This window comes from Erythrolamprus reginae, chromosome 1, assembly GCF_031021105.1.
Source record: "Erythrolamprus reginae isolate rEryReg1 chromosome 1, rEryReg1.hap1, whole genome shotgun sequence".
NCBI classification, from domain to species: domain Eukaryota; kingdom Metazoa; phylum Chordata; class Lepidosauria; order Squamata; family Dipsadidae; genus Erythrolamprus; species Erythrolamprus reginae.
Window position 1 is genome coordinate 350,389,775 of NC_091950.1, and position 24,552 is coordinate 350,414,326.

The following is a 24,552-nucleotide window of genomic DNA, read 5'->3' on the forward strand; positions in this document are numbered from 1 at the left end:
TAACATTTTTTATTTAAACATTTGGTAAAGTTTATTTGCTTATCTTTTTCCCCCAATTAGTTTTAAAATATTAAGAGAAAAAGTGTACAAAGAAACAAGACGGGGTACAAGGGAATCTTTTTTGGGGCAATGACTGGACATGCCACAGCTTAGATGAAAAATATAGTTTATTTTAGTAGACATTTTCCTTAACAATAGCATACCTATTGTCTTGAGTGAACAGGATTAATTCCACCCCGCAGCTCTTATGAGTTGTTTTAGCCATGTAAGAAAGTCTTTGGAGTGCAGTCTTTGAAGACATTACAAGTCTTAGACTTCATAAAGTAGCTTATAGTTCTTGTTGCCTTCCAAAAGTACTTGCATTGATTGAGATTCGGTGCTGACCCAATGTGGTTGCTCCTTGTATAACTATTCTTCCTGCTGGGTTCCAGGCCAAGCACCAAGCTTTGTTCTTAAGCCGTGTTGCTATTCACCACTCAGCTGAATGCCCAAACCAATTTTCAGGCACAGATCCAGCCCAGGTGGTTTGCTTACTGTGAGTGGAGATCTTGGCAGTTGAGTATCAGCCCCTTTGCTTTCCTCAAGCTCTTCTACTTGCTCAAACTTTCTACTTTCTCATCTGATTACCCTCTTTTCTCCGTCTCCTCTTCTCCCTCTCCTTGTGTTGGTTTCCCAAGTCATAGACTGTGGGTGTGATTAAAATGTGCTAACATAACTACCTGGGCTCTTTGATACATACCTAAAAGTCATCAATCCAATATTCTTCTATTGATACATTTCAGATGTTTATTTGGCTCAACCAGCCATCTGGCGACAATTTAAAAAGTCGAATAACTGAGTCATTGATTAGTTGAGTCATTGCCTCTATTGGACGACTAAGAAGTTGAATGTTTCACATTCCCAAAACTGCAAGAGCTAGGCCTGTAAAACCTTTACAGCCCTTTCAGCTGACCCTAGCCTCAAGAAATGTGGAGTAAGGGATGCTTTTGACCAACTCCAGTCCTGTGTTTTCAGTATGTTTTTACCAAGTACAGAGGGCACATTCTGTTTCTCTTCTCTCTCCTTGACACACCTCTCCCCTTTTTAGAAAGTTGAAGTTCTCTCCTGGCCTAGTCCTCCCTCAGTCTTACAGAATAACAGAGTTGGAAGGGACCTTGAAGGTCTTTAAGTTTAACACCCTGCTTAAGCAGGAGACCGTATATTATCTGGACAAATGCTTCTCTGTTTAAAAACCTCCAGTAACAGAACACCCACAACTCCAAAGAGCAAGCCTTTCTTCTCTTAGTGTAGCCAAGTTTCAGACTTTGCCCTACTTGGATAAGGATTTGGTTACTAGACTCTGCTTGTTATTTGAGTCATTGAAAACCTGCAATATTGTAATGCTGGGTACTGTAGTCCTCCCTCCAATGACACCCAGCTCTTCATAGAGTTGTTTGAAGAGGGTTGATTGAAAATTACTCCCTTGATCCATCAAGATATAATGACACATACATGTTCTACTAAAGATTTTTTTATCAATCCCTGTGCTATCCTTTTTGCACTGGTGGTTAATAATGCAACTGTCTTTGGAAATTGTGTACATAATCACATATCACCAATATACAGTATATCTATTCCCTTTGGTCATTTTCAAGAGAGGACCTACTGTAGCCATAGCCACCTTTGAAAATGGAGATTTTACAGTATCCTTCCCCTGCCATGCCCACAACATCGTACATACAACATCCTGGAGCTCCTTTGAACTAATTGGGACCCGCTACATGCTTCACAATATCTACTGACATCTCTTCCAATTTCTGGACAATAGAATCTGTTCTGCTTTGGACCTACCGGATCGAAACAAAGAAGCCCTCATGAGCAAAGAATGTAAACAACATACTTTTATATAGTTAAAGATGCTTTGTACAGACAGAAGCAGAGTTTTCAGTTCATGTTGGCAGAAGCCCCGCTCAAATTGGCCAAGAGATAAAAAACGTCTGACAGACAAGAGGCAGAGTTAATTAGCACTCCTTTCAGAGATAAGGTCCGTAAATCATACACAAACCTGTACAGATCTCTGGGTTTCTTTTTTTCCTCCTTCATCAGCATCTCTGCATGATTCTTAAAGGAGTCACAGCAGTTTCTCAGCAAGGCAGTTCTAGAACTCCGGATCTGAGTCCTCCATCATGACAAATGTTGAAACCCCACACCCCTTTACCCAGAAACCCTCTCTTATATATAGACTGGGTGTGGTCAACTGTTTCCTACAGCTATAACTGAGTAGACTTTTTCCCACATGCTTTTTTCTAGGATTGTTCCTGTCTGCTTCTAAACCTTCTGACCTGGGCATCTAATAGGGGCTCCTGATCCTCAATGTCCTCATCCAACTCTGAGTCAGACATTATCATCATTGGAGTTTCTACAGTCTTTGGAGGTTCCTCAGGTTCTACACTCCCTCACTCTCACTCTCTGACTCAATTGTTAAGAACACTGGCTTAGAGTACTAAGATGAATCCAGTTCATCCTCCTCAAAATCTGTCACTAACTGACCTGGTCATGGACCACTCACAACAAAATATATCTAACATTCAGTAAAGTATATTTTCCCAGCCCAGGTGTCCATCAAAGGGAATTCAAGTGCCAGATGCAAAAAACTATCCAGTCAATGTTTTCAGCACTGCTTTTTTCAAATTCAGAGGACAGTTTCAATCCCATTCCTTTATCCCTCACAGAGGGAGAAAATGAAAACAAAAATAGATAAGAATTTATTATCATAGATTCCCCCCCCCCCAAAAAAAACCAGCTGAGATTTTTATTACAGCATGCAATCTTGGCCACAGGAAGTAATATAGGTCTATCTCTCCATTTTGTCGAGAGTCTCCCAAACAAGGCACACATTAGATTGTCCCTTATTTAGATAGCATCAGAATTTTTAAAAACTTGTTAAACGTTTGCACAAGCAAGGCAGGAGGTGTGTCAACATTCACTTCATATTTTGCTCTACCCTTGCTTGTGTGAGCCTGCAGCAAGTATTTGGGGCATTGCAAAGTTTGAGAGCCCTGCATTGTATCAAAAGAGAGTTTATGCACACATATGGAGTGGTCTCATTTTTAGCCCCAACACTGTAAAGCAGGGTAATGCTGTCCATCATCTAAACAAAATCATGTTTGCTGTATCACATGCTCAACGTTCTTCTTACATTGAGAAATTTCAAATATTCAGTATATTTATTTTTTTCCCATCATAAAACCCAATGAAATTATTAGGCTTTTCTGTTTATGAGGATGGGTACAGAAATACATTTATCATGGACCATAAAGTTTGAAAATCCCTGCATTGCATCAATAGAGAATCATTTCATAAACAAAAAAGCATTGTAAGTCATCAGCCCAACTTTTAAGTCAGCAGTGGTACTATGGTTCTACCCTTTTTGCTGTATCCAATGTTCAATAAGTCCAAAATTTTGATATACCGTATAATTCAACATCACATTAACATCTTTATAGCACATCCCTTTTCCCAAACCCTATTACCTTATGAATATTAAACCAAAAGCAGGATAATTTAGCATAGAAGAGTTGATTGTGTGTGGCTTAGTTTTTTTTTCTTGTTTCTTTATGTTCAGGATTCTTTGCTTAATGATTATATCCCTAGCCTGCACATAAACTAAGGTAGAGAAAACATAACTCTCATAGAGGTAAAATGTCATTTACAAATCTATTCCAAATGGGCCAGAAATAATTACTCAGTCAAGAACAGAGAGCCAAAATAAGCAATAATTAACAGTATGGTTAGGATTATGTTTTGGCTGGAGAGAGTGCTAAATATACTTCCTAGAGAATAAGTCCTGCTAAATTATTCAACAGTGCTGCCCAAGACATATTATGTATGACACAGAGCAGCAAATGGTGGGTTGCCTCTCTATTCTTCATTCTGTTGCAAGCAAGGAAGGAAAGTACGGTAGGTAAAGTCTTTTTTTAAAAAAAGAGCTTCATTTCTGATGACTTCATGGGTCTTTTGACCACGTTAGATAAATGGTTTACCTTTATCATCTTCCATGATGCTTTTTTCCCCAAAAGTCTCCAGCCCCCAAATTTCCTGGTGATATCAATCCATTGTTTTCCCCAAAATAAGACATCCCCTTATAATAAGCCCAATTGGGCTTTTGGCGCTTATTTCAGGGTCCAAAAAATATAAGTCAGGGCTTTATTTTCAGGGAAATACAGTATGACCATCAAGCCTAGCTTTTTCATGATCAGCCAAGGATGGAAAATATGCTCATCCTTTTAAATTCTTTCTAACCTAAATTCTCTAAAAACGATAGGGAGTTTTGGGGTATAAATTTTTATTGTTTTTCCACACCTTACAGAAATTCAAATTCACATACCTCAAATTAGAATACAATACAATATAATACCAAATGTCAAATTCTTAATACCAAATGTCAAATTCTTAATACAAAATGTCAAATTCTTAATACAAATTTCCTAATTATTTATCCAATTTATTCTGGTACATATCATTCATCCCATGCTACCTCCTTTTCAAATCCTATCATCCGGATTTCAGATATTCTCCTTCGCCTTTATTTAAATTCAAAGTAACACCCCCCCCCCAAAAAAAAATCCCCAACGATAGAGACTTTGTCCATTTGTCAATCAGCAAGTTAACTGTCGTAGAATTGATCAGAATGGAACCAAATATGGGAGATGGGGAAAAAGCAGTACAGAGAAGACTGAATCTGAAAATGAGCTGAAGATAGCTTGAAGTTACAGAGGGAAAAGATTCAAGAAAATAACTTTCCGATACTTACCGGATAGGGAGTGGCTTAGAATGTTGCTATTACTAGTCCTGCTCTCTTCTCTCTCCCTTAATGGAGAATAGAGCTACATAACCTATCCAGTGCTTCCCAATATACAAATAATGTACATGAACACAACATGAAGAGAGGGTAGAAACAGGCATATGCCGAGGCAACATAAATGGGCCTACCTGTCAAACCTGACTTGACTCCATAGATGCCTGCACCTGCTTTCACTTTCAGTTTGTTAAACAGTGACAGGAGGGTGGTGAATTCCTAAGGGTGGGGGAGGCTATGGAGTGCAAGTGAACTATGGAGAATGCAAGAGGCTATGGAATGCCAGAGACACATTATCTATCAAGGCCAAGTGATGAAGAATATTTTGACCAAAGCAGACAGTTTTTCCCAAAGCAAAAGAACTGAACTCAATTTGTGAACTGTGAACTATGAACTATGGATGACCCAGAGGGGAAAAGGGAAGTTACCTATGTGGGTTTTCACAGGAAAATCCCAGAACTGACTTTGCTTCTGTCCTGCCTAGATGGATTTTTCAATAAAGCTATACTTTCAGTTAATCTAAAGAGCTAAGAGTTTCTTTTGTTGAATGTGCCAACAAAATGTGGGTGGTTAACACTATCCTTCTTAGAGCCTTGCACTCAAAAAGCATATTTTCATGCATTTTGCTTAATCCCTGTGGATAAAGTGCATATTTGTAGATCCAACCATGTAGAGAAGACCTACACATGACATCCATACTTTATTGAGAACCAAGAAAAAAATGCAGACATAAATGCATGTAGATGCCACCTATGGAGACAATAAAAACATACATAGATCTTACAGAAGAAAATAGAAAATGGTCACTGATGGGAAAAATTTCAGAAGCCATATTCTGGATGCTTTCTGTTTTAAAAGAATTAAATAGATTTTCTGATATTTCATTTTGTTCTAATATATTTTCCTTTCTTTTATTTCCCAAATACACATTTTTCCAAGAAATAAAAGCAATGTACAGTAATGCATTACAGAAGCAATTTACTTATGATCATATGAGGAACTATTAGATACAGTTTCTCCAGGGAATAAAACAGAAATTGAACTTAAGAAAGGAGGATAATTTATAATTTCTATATTTCTGCATTATGCAGGCTAATTTGCATGACCAATATACATTGGGCTGCCAGCAATTTTCTAAAGATGTGATCCTGAATTCATCCCCTGCTCATCAGGGAAGCAAATACTTTTCCTTCTGGCTCTCGCAAATAATGTTTGCTGTCTTGATTTGGTTCAAGTGCTACTACACTTCATTTCATTGTAAGTGATACCTCCCTCCTGTGCACTCCATCTTGCACTTTTTCTATAAATGAAACATTGAATTATTTTTTTCTATAGATTCACTGGCTGAAGGTTCACCTTGCTGGAAAGTTTGCCTTCCCCTGTTCAGTTTGAAAAGACTATTCACAATCAGTAAAAGGCAGAATGCAATAAATAAATAAATGTTAGCGACCAGTTACAATTAAAATACTTCTTATCAGCTGTTCTAAAGGCTGAGAGATGCTCCTTAGCAGCTCTTCTAAAGGCTGAGAGAATTGATAGCCAAATGAAGTTTCCAAAGGAATTCATTCCATAGTCTGCAATTCACATAGGAAACGATTGCCTATGTATCAAATAAACAAGCTTACCTCTATGGGGAGTTCAGAAGTGCTTGTCTTGCAGATCTTAATGGCCAGGCAGATTTGTAACAGAAGAGGCAGCATGCAATGATGAAGTCCTTAAAACCTTACAGTATTTCCCCCCCAAATAAGATCAGGTCTTATATTGATTTTTGCTCCAAAAAATGCACTAGGGCTTATTTTCAGGTGTCTTATTTTGGGGAAAATACAATACTAAATGTGTCTGTCTGTCTGGTGCTTAATTTTTTTGGGGGGGGGAGGGAAGCCTCCTGGAAAAATCATGCTAGGCTTATGTTGGTGAAAGCACGGTAAATTCAGTCTGAAAAACCTATCAACAACTTATGTTGAGCTTTCAATATAGATATTGTATGTTATTTTAACAATCATTTTGTAACAGTTTCAACTCTTGGTCGCTTCTAAGAATCATCTCATATGGAGTGTGACCCAATCACCATGATTTTTAAGCATTATTATTATTATTATTATTATTATTATTATTATTATTATTATTATATTACAATAATTGGACTTATATCCCGCCCCTCTCCATGTATTAGTATTGTATTTTGGTAAAAAGATACAATAAATAAAACATTTCTAGGCCAATGAAATTAATTTAAAAATTATCTTAAAAACTAAACATTTAAAATCGAAGAGTCACATACATACTATCACACCAATCATACTATCACTACAATCACCATGATTTCTAAGCATAATGCATGGCTTATTGCAGGCTTGGGCATTTTATGGCCCCTTCACCATATCCCCTCTCTAAGCCACATAAGATCAATCAGAAATTAGAAATCAAATATAAATAAGGGCAAAAAAAAGTTGAGTCGGATCTGATGATGCAAAGTCACACGTGCTCCTTCAATCAGTTGGTGCAATAGGAGGGCCAGGAGAGAAAGTGCTTTTCTGGACGTGCACAGTGCTCCCTCATTGCTTTTAGCAGCCTGAGGAATTAAGATGTCAGAGTTTGAGGATCTCAAATCAGTTACATTGGTTCAGCCCTCCACATCACTCCCAGTTTCCTCATGTGGTCTTTGGGAATATTAATTGTCCACCCTTGGCTTGTTGCAATGTGAGAACCCAGCTCACAATAGAGCATGATTGCATTATTCCTAAATGCACATTACATACAGTTGTGCAATTAAAAAAGGATTTTTTTTTCCTTTGCCTCTAATGACCCCTTCAGGGAGAACAGCGATATTATCAAACAATAATATTCATGTTGATGAATTGATATTTCCAGTGAAAAGAAAACCTGTATATGAGACTACTTGAAGTGGCTGTAGTCTATGCTCTTTTTTTAAAGCAATCCTTTTCAGTTAAAATGTTTCCTCAAAATATGTGACAGCAAGATTGTCACTTTTGTAAAAAAAATCAGAAAAAATGAAATCCCCATCCCACCCCCAAATTCTGAATTTTTGAGTCTGTTCTAGGTGTTGTGCTACTTTTTGATGTCGGGAACATGATCTTTTCAGAGTTCACGTGTCCTCTTCAAAACAAAGCATTTCAATTGAAGAATGTAGTGTTTCAAATCGGAGCTTTTGTGGACAGGCTGATGCTGCCACAGGGAACTCTTGAGTTTTATTTATTTTATTTTTATTTTATTTATTCTTTGTCCAATATACAATACATATGAAAGGGAATAGACATTAAGTGGTATATAAAAGATAGGAAGTGAAGAGGAAGAGAAGTAGGTGGGAAGGGAAGAATATATATGATAAAATGGAAAGGAAAGACAATTGGACAGGGGACGAAAGGCACATCAGTGCACTTATGTACGCCCCTTACTGGCCTCTTAGGAACCTGGAGAGGTCAATCGAGGAGAGTCTAAGGGAGAAATGTTGGGGAACCAGCATAGTTTATAATTAACAACCTGGACAGGTTTTTGAAATTAGGAGATGCTGGTTTCATTTCTGCTTTCTGTGATTGCGATTATTAATTTCATAAGCAAGGGACATTTGATCAATATGAAGAAGGTCATGTCTGAAATGCAAAGTGTCTCCTGAACAGCACAGTCCTCTCTCTCCCTGGCTGGTTCCTTTGTCATATTGTTTTAATAAAACAAAGCTTCTTCAGAGAACACAATATAAAATGGGTCTGGGGACAGTGCCAAGTGCTCTGGTGCAAAGGAAGAAACTTTCCAGTCTCTCATTTGGAACCGTGGAGACACTGCGGTATTGTTTTCTTCGTTTCTGCTTTGGAAAACAACCTTTTTTGTCTCATGCCACCTGTTACTGCAAGACCTGATAGTGCAAAGGGTTCATAATCATAGAAGCCAAGTTCTCATCTGGAGGCCGCTGATTGCAAAACTTTCAACCAAAGGGTTCAACTCCAAACATGGTACCTGAAAAGTGTTTGCAATCTGCATGGGAAAAAGGTTCAGGATAGGAGGGGCAAAACAACCAATTTTAGATGCCATCTTCATATTGTCCTTTTTCATTCATCACCCTCTCTGTTAAAGGAGGCAAATAACTAAAACAGCTCTGATGTTCTGCCTCTTGATTTGGGCTCTCAGCCTTTAGCAGCAATTCATCCTGTGAGTTGTACAATGGAACTTTTTGAACCGTTGGTTTTAAGAGGAAGAAGGTAACAATATATTTGGTGTCCAAGGAGGATTGAGCCAGTTTGGTGTAGTGGCTAAGGCCCAAGGCTACAAACTAGGGAGTCATGAGTCTTAGCTCTGCCTTAAAAATTGGACCTTGGATCAGACACTCACTCTCAGCATTAGAAAAAAGGCAATGGCAAATTATTTCTGACAATGCTTGCAAGGAGAACTGCAGGTGCTTGTCCACACAGTAAGTGGGAGTCAATACAAAGTCAAAGAGTCTCTCTCTCTCTCTCTCTCTCTTTCACACACACACACAGAGACACTCATATACATATATAACTATCTATCCAATGAAGGGCTGCAAAAAAATTTACTACAAAACTGTGGGCGTGGCTTATTTGTGGGTGTGTCTTGTTGGTCATGTGACCAAGTGGGAGTGGCTTGTTGGTCATGTGACCAAGTGGGAGTGGCTTGCCAATCATGTGATTGGGGTGTCTTAAAGATTATGTGGCTGACTTAAAGGTGGCCAATCTGACATCACTCATGTCAAGGGTTAGGGTGCCTGGCCTCTCCTCACCTCAAAGAGATACAATTTCCCTATCTATTTACTATTACTGAACATCCAAAATATAATATTTAATTCTATGTATGTACACAGGCACACAAAAATATACATTACCTACTATATAAACTATATGTTTATGTACACATACACGCACACACGCACAGCTCTTCTAAAATTGTACACATTTACTGCAATAGGATAAACATATCCAGAGCCCAGAAAGGAAAAAAAGAAAAACATTCAAAATTTTCCCACCATTTCTACGTGCCTGACCGTTCCCATAGGAGCCCATCCCTGTACCTGCCTGTAAAAAGCAGGTCTGTACAACTTTTATCAAATGGCTTAGTCATATCTCAACCTCTTCTTCCAGAACTACAACTTCTGCAGACCTTCAGAAGGTACATTTTTCAGTCTTTCATACCCCTTGTGGTCACATCTTGCATGCCCACGTAGAAAGCCAACCAAATTGCTAGCCAACCAAATGTTTTCAATAGCTATGCAATTTTTGGGAAGTCAAAGCCCTGTGTAAAAATGATCAAAATTAGACAAGATTAAAAAGAAAAGAAAAGAAAAATGTAGAGGCTTGTCAAAAAAAAATAATTCAGCAACCTAAAATAAATGTTGAGCTTTTAAAAATTGATCAATATGTCACACTGCATTTATTCACAGCCTGACCTGACTGAAGGCATGAAGGTAGATGTCCTCTGAAAGACTCTCAAGAAAACAAATACCGGAGAATGTGTTTTTCAAAGAGAGGAATTGAAGCACAAATGCGCAGTGATGGCTCTCATTATAAAATCCATGCCAGCTTTTTTTCAACATGTTACTTTTGGGATGTTTTAGAAATTCAACTTGCAGCATTCTCAGCCAGGCACTCAGCTTTAGGGAAGGTGAGGAAGATTAGCCTATATAGTCATCTTCCCATAGAACCTCTTTTTAATCTATCTATGGATAAAAGAAGACTATAAACCCTTCCACCCTTCCACCTCTCACAATACTAGACAACACAGTATCAACAGTAGAGACCTTCAAATTTCTAGGTTCTATCATATCTCAAGACCTAAAATGGTCACCTAACATCAAAAACATCATCAAAAAAGCACAACAAAGAATGTTCTTTCTGCGCCAGCTCAGGAAGCTCAAACTGCCCAAGGAGCTGCTGATTCAGTTCTACAGAGGAATCATTGAGTCTGTCATCTGCACCTCTATAACTGTCTGGTTTGGTGCTGCAACCCAACAGGACCGACACAGACTTCAGAGGATAATCAGAATTGCAGAAAAAACAATTGCTGCCAATCTGCCTTCCATTGAGGACCTGTATACTGCACGAGTCAAAAAGAGGGCGGGTAAAATATTTACTGACCCCTCACATCCTGGACACAAATTGTTTCAACTCCTACCCTCAAAACGTCGCTACAGAGCACTGCACACCAAGACAACTAGACACAAGAACAGTTTTTTCCCGAACGCCATCACTCTACTAAACAAATAATTCCCTCAACACTGTCAGACTTTCTACTAAATCTGCACTTCTATTCTACTAGTTTTTCTCATCATTCCTATCACCCATTTCCATGTTGACTGTATGACTGTAACTTGTTGCTTATATCCTAAGATTTTTATTAATATTGCTTCTTCATTGCTTATTTGACCCCTATGACAATCATTAAGTGTTGTACCACATGATTCTTGACAAATGTATACTTTATTTTATGTACGTTGAGAGCATATGCACCAAGACAAATTCCTTGTGTGTCCAATCACACTTGGCCAATAAAAATTCTATTCTATTCTATTCTATTCTATAAATGACAGGTGATGATTAGCGAAGAAATCTATGTCTTTGCTATAAAGCATATCATTTATAATATGATGGTTAAGGCCCAATCAGTGATTTCTATAGGAACAAGTCAATCAGACAAGAGGGTGACTGAGGCATCTCAACAGAAAGCCTGAACCTTTGTATCTGATGAATGGGAATGTCAATATATGTACAAAAGGAATGGTTATGTGGATTGTGAAGGCACCACCATGTTTTGACAATCTCTCCAGGTTCTAATGGGCCCAAACCCCTAAGGAAAGAAATAATGGGAATTTAGCATGAGCTTCCAAACCCTTTAAATTTCTATAGGAGCTAATTCTCACATCAGGCCAGTGGGGGTGACTCTGCAGATTTCCAACAAACATTGTCTTCCCAAACATTGGCTGATTGGGAAGACAAGTAATGCACAACCAAAAAAACACACTCACACCAAAACAATTTTAAATTTAAGCACATTCTTTCGGAATACTAGAACATCATGGAAAATTTAAACGGCAGCTTTCATCTTCACTGCAGCCGCATAACTCAAAGAGAAAAATAGAGGAGACAAGCCCATCTGACTCTTGGGTTCCTAGCCAGAAGTATTCTTATTTACTTGTTCTGTGTCTGACCCTTTTCCCCGTCTTAATTCATGATTTAATTTCTAAATTTATTCCAAGACCCACTGATAGCTCCATTCCTGTTCATCCAACTTTCCCCCCCCCCATATTTGTATATTTTATATCATTTCAGCTCAAGGGCTTCACCTCAACTGCTACTGTATCATGATTTGATTTGATTTGATTTGATTTGATTTGATTTGATTTGATTTGATTTGATTTGATTTGATTTGATTTGATTTGATTTGATTTGATTTGATTTGATTTGATTTGATTTGATTTGATTTGATTTGATTTGATTCGATTTGAATGCCGCCCCTTTTTTTGCTCATAGGTTAAGTGTCAAAACTGCCATTTTTTATGAGAATTGGGAAGAAAAGGCAGCAACGCCAAGAAAGCATATGGGGTAAGCAGAGAATTATGGTGAAAGGCCCAGTGTGACTTACAACACTTGAAACAGCATAATATTTGTTGTGGTTAGCTCTGGCCCTGCTCCTGCCCCAAGGACTGTGGATGTGGGGGAGACATCCACATGCTGCAGGCCTGTTTTGCCCCCGGTGGAATCTGCTGATGAAGGCTCCTCTGACCAAGAAGACATGAGTGACAGGGAGGAGGAGAGTGGGGCAGACAGCTCAGAAGGAGATCAATTATCTAGCTCCTCCTTGGATTCAGAACAAGAGTTAATGATACAGCCATGCATGTGGAGAGCGATGCATAGGCAACAACAACTGAGAGATTATTATCAAAAAAAATGAGGCCACCTGTGGTTGGGTGGGGCTGTGGTAATTAGTGAGGGTGCTTTAAATAGCAGCCTGTGGGTTTGGCCATTGTGGAGGATTATCTGATAGTTGTGTTTCGTGACTGCTTTACTGACTTTGACTTTTTGTGTGCTGATTTTTCCCCCGCTTTGAAACTAAACCAGAGCAAAGTGTGTGTCACTTTGTGAAAGAAGAAGGACTGTGAATTGCCTCACAGCTGCAATCTAAGTATCTCAGAACTGATAAGGGACTTGTACAAATTACCAGTTTGTTTGGAGACGAGTGTTCTTTGCTATACCAAAAGAGGGCTTGATTTAAGTGAATTTTCATTATAAAGAACATTGTTTTGAATTTTCAAATGTGTGTGTGTCTGAAATTTGTACCTGTGAATTTTTGGGAGGATTCTACCAGAGAGCCCGACAGAACAATATTAAGAAGGCAGAGCTTAGGAGACTCTGGTTAGTGAAAGCAAGATTTTCCCCTCAGGCATTCATTATGTTGTTTGTCACATTTTATCATTGCAGGCTTCTAACTTTGGAAACAGAAGGTTGAGATTCTTGTCCACAAGATGAAGTAGCCTTTCTTGAATATGATTTTGGATCCTGCTCTTTCGATGACTGTGGAAGCATCCATGAGGATCAGCAGCAAGAGGGCAAGTGGCAAGACCCGTATGCAAAATGATACAAATGAAATTTGTATTTCACTTAACTGGCATCACATATTTCATTATTTTGCTATCACATGGATGCCTGTGTGACCCCAGCTAGCTCAGTATCTCTTTAAGCAGTGTTTACATAAATAAAAGATCACTGGACTTGGTGGGGCTTTTCTTCATATATGTTTTTTTCCAGAACTATATACAGTAGTACCTCTAGTTACGAGTTTAATTCGTTCCAGAAGGGAGCTTGTATGTCAAACAACTCGTATCTGGAACAAATGGCTTTAGACTTTGTTTTTCCCCTCCGAGATAACCAGAAGCAAGGATTCTTGTGCCACCTAGTGGACGCTCAGCTCATATCCCAAATTTGAGCTCGGGTCTGAAAAAGAAATTTCTCTCCCCTCGTGGCTCGTATCTTGGAATACTCGCATGTGGAACAGCCCGTATCTAGAGGTACTACTGTATACTTAAGATGGTGGTACAACACAACCATCTTTGGGAGATAAAACCACAGCAAGACAGGCTGGAAAAAGCAAAGCTCTGATGAGCTTCATGGAAAAACCAACTTGACAAAGGACTGCCAGGGAGGGGTGTCTTCTGACCAGAACCATCCTGAAGGGATGGTGAAGAAGGAGAGGGGTCTCAGACAACCCAGAGGAGCAGGCAAACTCCTTGAGCGGTTGGAGACAGCTCTTTGGATTGGGGGGGGGGCATTATTAAATGGCAGCTTCAAAGCTGGGGCAACCAGACCAAGTTTAGGTGCAGGAGCGGTGAATGGACAAAGTGCCATAACCGGGTGAGAAAGAGACCAACTCTCAGTAAAAGCAATTTTTTTATTTGGATTTTTAAAGAATTTCCCTAAATTGAAATAGCAGCTAATTGGCACTTGGGAACTGTCAAAGGAGAAGGGGGGGAGACTAAAATTTTAAAGCACAAAAAGATCCTTTCACTTTGGATAAAATTTTAAATTAGAGAAACAAAAATAATAGAAAGAAAAAATGGTGAAAAAGAAAACCCTTTGTTTTTGCGGATTTTAAGTAATATTGGATATTTTTGACAATCAGCTGGAAGCATATTGTGTATTGGAGAGTGCCATCTACTGGTGAGAGGAAAATATTGCAACAATTGTAACAACCTGTGGATTATAAAGGAAAAAGTACAGTTGTCTGGCCTTGAATTGCAAGAAGATAAGAGGAAAGCCTGATAAATTTTAAGCAGTGTTTTGCTTTGTCCAGATTGTCTGGCTTTGTTCTATAATGGTGGCAGAAAATAAATGAACTGTGTAATCAGAAAATAGTGGCTAAGAGAAATGAGGAACAAGAAAACAAAACAATAGAAGAAGAGATGGGAAACCAAACAATGAAATGATTTCACTGCAGTTTACGGTGGCGAGGAAAAAGCAGAGACAGGAGAAAAGTATTTAAAAAGAATCAATCAAAAGGTAAAATGTGAATTGATGGGAAGAAATTAGAGAAATTTGGGGGGACCACACAAACAATAGGTTTAAAAAGGACAAAAAAGAGATAAAATCTATGAGGCACACAAGAAAAAGAAAAAAATTAAAGGAATGAGGTAAAAGGAGTGATTTAGCAAGTAGTGGAATTTTGGAGGGATTGAAGGAAAATGGGTAAACAAAGGTGAGGGGACAGAAAGAAAGAAAATAAGGGCCATATTAAAGGATTTAAGAAAACTGTATTAATATTGTTAATGGTGAATAGTTGAATAAGGTTTATTGGATTTATATGGTTTATTGGATTTATATGCCGCCCCTCTCCGCAAACTCGGGGCGGCTTATAAATAATGAATAGTTGAATAAATGGAAGGTTTATTGTAAAATGATTTAGTAGTGATCAAGATATCTATATTATTTAGGGGAAAACAGAAATAATGGGGGAAAATGGGATGAGGAATTTGTTGTAGTTAAATGTGAATTGTTAATTAAATTAAGAGGCTTTTAAATATAAGACTTAAAGTAGATGATGAATACTGTTTAGAGTAAAATAGAAAGTAGATGGAATATGTACAGTAAAAGAAATTTGCTTCATTTTTAAAAAATAATTTGAAAGAAATTGAATTAATTAAAGTGCAGAAAGAAGTTGTAATATAAAAATATAGAAAATACAAGAAATGTATGTAGTAAATAGTATAATTAATTGATGTGAGTGAAAGTGACAAGAAATTTGAGCAATTAATAAATTGTGTATGTATTAAAAAGATAAAGAATTATGTATGGAAAATACTACGGGTTGGAATTGAAATGGAGAGACAATAATGGAATTGACTATGTACTAGAAAAACTATGTATGATTACCAAATGTGACCCGGAGAATACTTTGTGCAGAAATTATGTATTGTTTGTTGGGGGGGGGAGGGAATTGTTTAAAAAAGATAAAAGACTATCATCTTCAGGATACTAAACAGAATGAGTCTTGTGTAACTCATAGAGCTTAGCTTCTAAAATATGTTGAAATTTAAGCCCAGGTATAATTTTGTATAAATTTAGATGAAATCTCCACCACTAAATGCTCTGTCTTACCCATTGGTAAAAAGAATCAGAATACTAAATATAAACTTGGAGGAATTGAACTTATTGATAACCCTCAATCTGTCAAAGACCTTGGAATACTCATATCCAATGACCTAAGTACTAGAGCCCACTGCAACAACATGGCCAAAAAGGCTTTAAGAGTTGTTAACCTAATCCTTCACAGCTTCTTCTCTGGTAATTTTGAACTGCTAATAAGAGCTTACAAAACATTTGTCAGACCAATCCTAGAATACAGCTCGCCTGTATGGAACCCACATTGCATATCTGACATCAACACAATTGACAGAGTCCAGAAATATTTCACAAGAAGAGTCCTTCACTCCTCTTCTCACAACAAAATACCGTACTCTGCCAGACTTGAAATTCTTGGTTTAGACAACTTACAACTCTGTTGTCTCCGTTCCGACTTAATTATAGTTCATAAAATCATATACCAAAATGTCCTACCTGTTAACAACTACTTTACCTTCAACCACAACAACACACAAGCACGAAATCGATTTAAACTAAAACTTTAAACCAAACTTGACTGCAAAAAATACGACTTCAGCAACAGAGTAATCAACGCCTGGAATGCACTACCTAATTCTGTGGTTTCTACTCCTAATCCCAAAACCTTTAGCCTTAGACTATCTACAATTGACCTCTCCCCCTTTCTAAGAGGGGGGCATAAGGGGCGTGCAAAAGAACACCACTGTGCCTACCGTCCCTGTCCTATTGTCTTCTTTTGTTACTTTTTATCATTACTTATCTAATGTTTTATTTGTACAAATTACCACTCTATAATTGTTTGACAAAATAAATAAATAAATAAATAAATACAAAACAAAACATACTTTTAGTGAATAAGATTCACTGTCTCTTGAAAGAGAGCACAAATACTCTTAATCCCCTTCTACTAGCCATCAAAAGCTAGGGTGGACACCAATTATAAAGGGAGATGTTTACCCATCTTCAGGAATCTTGCTTGCTGTAACTGAGATTTCTCCAAAAACAGATATGAAGACTATGATAGAATGAGCAGAAGACTTACATGCAAGTCTTGGGATCTGAAATTAAAGGTATAACAAGTCAAATCCAAGTTATTAATGAACATTTCCTTATTCAGTTGCAGTTTGAGTACTTCATATCTCTTTTGCTTTAAATAGGCTCCATGACATTTTTATCATGTTTCATCATTTGCTGGTTTGTGTTTGTTTCTTTCAGTGAAATTTCCAACTGTTATTCTCATTATTTGTGCACTCGTTATTATTATAGCTCATTATCTGTGCACAACCCTAATACTCATGGCATTACGTTGAGCTAGATCAGCCAATGTAAAAAAGAAACACAACCCTCTGCCTATGTCAAAGTTAAACTGAGCAGAGGAGTAAAAACAACAAAGAAAGAAGGAGGCAGAAACAAGATACAAAAATACGTGGTCAGAATACGTTTGGATTAAAGATATTGTTTAAACCACAGCTCAGTTCTTTGCACATTTATTCTATTGACTAGCTGTACTAGGAACAGCTAAGGCAGATAAGGGACTCCCACTTGATCCCCTCTATCTTTGCTCAGCTATTTCCTGATTGGAAAAGCCCCAAGTCTTATTTCTCCTCACCCACATGGAAACAGAAAGCTCAAGGATGTAGATTTCCTATCAGAACATGTGGCTTCTTTAATCAGTTTTGTTTATCCTTTGGATTGTAAGCATCAGCCTTCAGGCCCTGATTATGCTTATAAGTGCAAATTCTTTCAAATGTGGACATTAGGGGATGAGTTGGAAGATCACAGAGTTACTTCAACTATATATCTTTATTATAGATATAACTGATGGCAAAATGAGGAGAACAAGATGTTGCTGGTCTACAGTTTCCAACCCTTCTCTCCAGGAAGGACAATGTTAACAACTTCAAGGTTGCATATTCCCATCTGTGGTCTATGTGGCTACTATACCAAAAGGTATAGGGACATAAATGAAGGAAGTTTATTTTGTCCAGGTGCTAAATCACCAGAAAATACTGTAAAGAAAGAAAAAGAGAGGAATTTGCATATGTTAATATCAACATAGAGGTGCTACTTTGGAAATGATAAAAATAATTTTAAATGAAAATTTAAATATTTGAGAAAAGTGTGATCAAATGAGTTACAGTAAATGTTTGCTACAGATATGCAACTCAAAGATTAATTGCTTTCGTGTCTTGTGATCTAGTGTTTTTTGATAGAAGTAGATGATATATAGATGGATGGATGGATGGATGGATGGCAGAAGCAGGCAGGCAGGCAGGCAGGCAGGCAGGCAGGCAGGCAGACAGACAGACAGACAGACAGACAGACAGACAGACAGACAGACATGAAGTTCCTCATCCAGCTTCTAATACATTTATTAGTTTCTTTGTATAACTAAATATATTATTGTCAGCATAGTTCCCTCTAAGCTGAGCAGTGAGCAATCGCTCACTTAAAAATCATCATCAACTCAGAGTTTTCCAAACCTGCCCAGAAGTCGAGAGGGAAAGAGTGAGAGCGAAGGAGAGAGAGAGGAAGAGAGGAAGAGAGAGAAACAGATAGAAAAAAGAGAGGAAGGAAAAGAGAAAGAAAAAGAATGGGAGTAAGGAAGAGAGAAAGAAAATCAAAATCTAGTTTGAAACTAGCTCAACTATTTAAGTGGCATTTTGATATTGATAGAGTTGCCCTATTATGAGCTCCCTGTTATAGACACACAGTACAGTATTTTATTTTGAAATTCTCTGAGGCAAAACAGGGTGGGTTTTTAATTTGTTTGTTTGTTTGTTTGTTTGTTTATTATTTCTGTGTGCCGCCCAGTCCCAAAGGGACTGCCTCTCAGACACTATACTTTTCCGCCCACCCACCCCAAAAAATTAGAGGGAACACTGATTGTCAGTTAGTTACATCAAATGAAGTATTTTGAAATATCTGAAATGCAACAGAAAATCAAGGTTATAAGAAGACCTTGGTAGTTTGATTGAATTTTGGTCAGTTATTCAATATATATGCAGTTAAGTGTTACTAAGGAAATAAGGAGTTTTCCAATCCATATTTGTCTCTTATATGAATGTAAGTCTAGAGAACATTTGCAGATGAAAATTGCCAGGCAGAAGTGAATGCTTAAATAAGACTCCCTTTGCCTACATTCATACATTACTTTTGTCATCCACCATGTGCTGGAATAAAGCATTTTTGCTGCTCCACTTCAGGTCAATTGTTGCTGTGGCAATGGGAGAAAGAAAATATATATCTCTCTCTAAAATATGTTTAGCTGGAGAGCTCCTATCGAGAATAATAGAACGGGAATTAAATCTCTGCTTGCCAGTGTGAAGGGACAGAAAGTTAAACCCAGAAACCAATAAACAACTCATTGTGTAATTTTGTCCATTTCTGTAGATTTACAACCTGAGATAAATGTGACCATTTTGTACCTATGAAAACAGCATGATACAGGCAGGGATATTAGCAGTCTGCTCTTATCACATATACAGGGGAAGGTTAGATTTTTTGAGAACATCTTGTTTCATTTGAGATTCCTATGTCACAGCAACTTATTGCAAATATTTCATAGGCAAAATGGGAAAGAAATAGAAGAAAAGCTTAAAGGGTCTCATCAGATTCATAGGACAGAATCATACTTAATTATTTCCTGGAGTGTTTTATTTTCTATTTGTAAGACATTCCTCTCATTTCAGCTGAACTCTTACCAGCCCACATGGAGTCTGGTGGAAGATGTATGTCATTTTCAACAAAATTCTGTAAGATGCCACCAACCGAGAGACATCTTGTACTCAGCGGTTTCACATTTCAGAGCCGAAAACAATTTGAAATAATTTTTGTGACCACTCAGTTAAAATCAATAGAAATAACCATATTTCTCAAAGTTGGCAAGAGGAGGAATATGACAATGTAGCAAGCCTCAGCAGGAACACGGAAGTTAATAACATTCTTACCATAGTTGCTGTCAAAATACTGGTTTGGAGTTGTGGGTTAGGTCACCGACGGTGAATTCTTACAACTCTGGTAAAGCCAATAATATATCTTGGTATATAGGCAAAAAATAAATAGGTTATCATAAATAAGGTCATATTATCTATGTAGAGGCTATTTTATAAGTATAAGTTCCCCACAGGAATCCAAGTGATATTTAAGTGACTCTAGGCAATGCACAACAAGGAAATAAAACAACTGGACAAAAATAATTGATATGAAATGTAAAAATCCATGTTATTTAATATTATAAAAAGCAAAAACATTTTGTTTGGCTTCCCTTAAGCTCTCAGAGAAGTTACATTATGTCATGATCCCATGTACAGGATTTTACACGACTTCCATCGCATCACCTTTTTGGAGTGAGGGGGGGATTCTCTATGTTTACACAGTATGTATCCTGTGTTGTATTTTCAATTAGACTGATTTGGATCTAGGAGAGCCGTGGTGGTGCAGTGGTTAGAATGTAGTACTACAGGCTACTTCTGCTGACTTCTGGCTTCCAGCAGTACGATTCTCACTGGCTCAAGTTTGACACAGCCTTCTATCCAGTGAAGGGCTACCAAAAATTTTACTACCACACTGTGGGTGTGCTTTATGCATTTTCTTTCAACTTCTTTCAGTACAAATTGGGTGCTCTGGGCTGGAGCTCCATTCCCCCCCCCCCATCCAGGCAGTAGCCCACCCCTGCTTCTATCCTTCTGAGATTGGTAATATAAGGACCAAGATTATTGGAAGCAATATACTGACTCTGTAAACTGCTACTTGTGTCTACTCTTAACAGGGTGCCTGAGACCCCATGCTATTACTCATCTGTTGTGTAACTTTGATTGCCATTATAAACTCTTTGCTTTTGAAATGACAGTGAAAGTTATCATATAATCACTAAATAAACTTCAAAAGTGGTGTAAATTAGATACGTATATTATATCAAAATAATAAATTATAAAGAAAATGGGAATCTAGAAACAAATTATGTACCTAAGCTAGCTTTTACACTGTGAAATGAGTTACAGAAGGTTTTCATCCAGGAGGGATGGCAAGTTTTTCCAGCCCATGTTTTCATACAGAAGAAGTCAATTTACTACTACCACATTCTAGCCAAAAAGAAGCACCTTTTTAACATATAAAAATAGCAAGATGGATCTAGATAAGGCCAAATATGTCGTTTTAAAATTTACCAACCTTAAGACAAAAAAGTTCAAGCTATTAATCCGTGCCTCCCATTGCAAGACAGATCACTGAAGAAACTTTAGAGAGAAACCTGATTAACTTTCTTAGTGCCTTGTCAGGCCTGGAACAAATTGACATAATAAAAAAGATTGGATGACCTGAGGAAATTATTAGTGATAACACAGAAAACAACTAAACCATTAATAGACCTGGTTTCACAATTCTTCAAGATAATTGCATCCATTTCAAGAGACCATCTGTTGGTATTCCTGTTGTTGACTACATGGACTCCAGATATGGAGGACAATAACCAAGAATCCTTGGGGTCAGATCTAACCTTTCTCCTTTCAGACCTTGACAAATTGCTGCACAATCCAGACATTTCAAGGAACGAAAATCGAGACGCTGCCTACAGACAACAGGAAACAATCCACAGTTCAGAATTCTGTGTCCTGCAACCCAAATCAGACCAGAGCCATGAAGTGACTATTGAAAGGTTAACATTTTTTATAATGGGCATGATATCCAGATGAAAGAGCTAGGTTCCTACTAATACAGAAAACAAAGGAAATTGGGATAAAGGCTGAATAAATTTCATTATCCAGGCCTAAGCCATCCTCTCTGGACATTGATGGTGTCATACTCTACTATATGCAAATATATTTCCCCAAAATTGCTGATCAAACCAAAATCTATTTGTGCCCACCCTCCAGCAAGGGAGTGAGAAAACCACACTAAATCAATGTGGATATTTAGACACTGAAAGGGTTTTGGATTGTAATGCATTTGATCAAATAAAAGAGATGGAAGAGATTTGGAGATATTTTTGTCCAGCCCAGGGACAAGCTACCAATTTCAGCCCTACCGGAATGCACCAGGAGCGCGCCCCAGTACACGTGCCTGTTCCCGGCATGTGATTTGGCTTCTGCACATTCTCAGAAGCCAAATCTCACGCGAAGACATGCACACACAATTTCCGGGGGCTTTTTGCTTCCGCGCATGCATGGAAGCACCCCCCCCCGAAATTGGAGACAAGAGCTGTGCTACCAGCCCCTGCCACCCTGCCGCGACACCCCCCAGAACACTCCCATCTGCCCGCCACATTGCTGCCCCCCGCCCCCTGACGCTGGCTCGAGCGATGGGAGCTGCCGGCTCCCATTGGCCCGCCGCGTTGCCAGCTGCTGCTCTAGGTGCCATAGCGAGATTGAAGAGCCACACCCAATGAAGAGCAGAACATCATTTATTTATTTATTTATTTATTTATTTATTTATTTATTTATTTATTTATTTATTTATTTATTTATTTATTTATTTATTTATTTATTTATTTATTTATTTATTATTTGGATTTGTATGCCGCCCTTCTCCGAAGACTCGGGGCGGCTCACAACAAGTGAAAAGCAATCCAATACATAATCCAATTAATTAAAATATTGAAAAATTTAAAAAACCCCATATACTAAAATACATACACACAAGCATACCATATATAAATTCAACGTGCCCAGGGGGAGATGTTTAGTTTCCCCATGCCTGACGGCAAAGGTGGGTTTTGAGGAGTTTGCGGAAGGCAGGAAGAGTAGGGGCAGTTCTGATCTCCGGGGGGAGTTGGTTCCAGAGAGTCGGTGCTGCCACGGAGAAGGCTCTCCCCCTGGGGCCCGCCAACCGACATTGTTTAGTTGACGGGACCCGGAGGAGGCCCACTCTGTGGGACCTAATCGGTCGCTGGGATTCGTGCGGCAGAAGGCGGTCTCGGAGATATTCTGGTCCGATGCCATGAAGGGCTTTAAAGGTCATAACCAACACTTTGAATTGTGACCGGAAATTGATCGGCAGCCAATGCAGACTGCGGAGTGATGGTGAAACATGGGCATACCTAGGTAAGCCCATGACTGCTCTCGCAGCTGCATTCTGCACGATCTGAAGTTTCCGAACACTTTTCAAAGGTAGCCCCATGTAGAGAGCATTACAGTAGTCGAACCTCGAGGTGATGAGGGCATGAGTGACTGTGAGCAATGAGTCCCGGTCCAGATAGGGCCGAACTGGTGCACCAGGCGAACCTGGGTAAACGCCCCCCTCGCCACAGCTGAAAGGTGGTTCTCTAATGTGAGCTGTGGATCGAGGAGGACGCCCAAGTTGCGGACCCTCTCTGAGGGGGTCAATAATTCCCCCCCAGGGTAATGGACGGACAGATGGGATTGTCCTTGGGAGGCAAAACCCACAGCCACTCCGTCTTATCCGGGTTGAGCTTGAGTCTGTTGACACCCATCCAGGCCCCAACAGCCTCCAGGCACCGGCACATCACTTCTACCGCTTCGTTGACTGGGCATGGGGTGGAGATGTAAAGCTGGGTATCATCGGCATATTGATGATACCTCACCCCATGTCCTTGGATGATCTCACCCAGCGGTTTCATGTAGATGTTAAATAGCAAGGGGGAGAGGACCGACCCCTGAGGTACTCCACAAGGGAGAGACCTCGGAGTCAACCTCTGACCCCCCACTAACACCGACTGCGACCGGCCAGAGAGGTAGGAGGAGAACCACTGAAGCACAGTGCCTCCCACCCCCAACCCCTCCAACCGGCGCAGAAGGATACCATGGTCGATGGTATCGAAAGCCGCTGAGAGATCGAGGAGCACCAGGACAGAGGATAAACCCCTGTCCCGGGCCCGCCAGAGATCATCTATCAACGCGCCCAAAGCGGTTTCCGCGCTGTAACCGGGCCTGAAACCCGACTGCTGGGGACCTAGATAATCGGCTTCTTCCAAGGACCGCTGGAGCTGGAGTGCCACCACCTTCTTGACAACCTTCCCCATCATGTCTTATATAATTGTTGAAGTGGACACAATTAGAATGATGTTATTGTAACTACAGCGCAGGTACCAACACTTCTATTTATCAACCACTAACCCTAACCCTACTTGGTTGTGAGATCAAGACAGACGAAATAAATGGCCATTTATTTAAACTCACTGGAGAGCAAAAAAGGAACAACAGCAGGGGTGAAATCCAGCAAGTTCTGACAGATTCTGTAGAACTGCTAGAGGAAATTTTGAATAGTTCAGAGAACCCCCAAATATCTCTTCTGTCTGGCCCCAGAGTGAGGTGGGAATGAGGATTTTGAAGTATCCTACTCCTGCCACGCCCACCAAGCTACTCCATGCCCATCAAGCCATGCCCACAGAACAGATATTTTAAAAAAAATGAATTTCACCAGTGAACAAAAGCCCTCTTTTTAGGTTATGTATTTGTTTGTTTGTTTATTTGTTTGTTTGTTTGTTTATTTGTTTGTTTGCTTGCTTGTTTGTTTCATAGACCAAATTATTAATCAAGAAAGTCCCACCTGCCCCCACCCCCATCAATGAGGTCCCACTTTACCAATGTTAAAATCTGGTCACCTTAAACTGATTGCAACATCTGGATGCAAGCTATTACA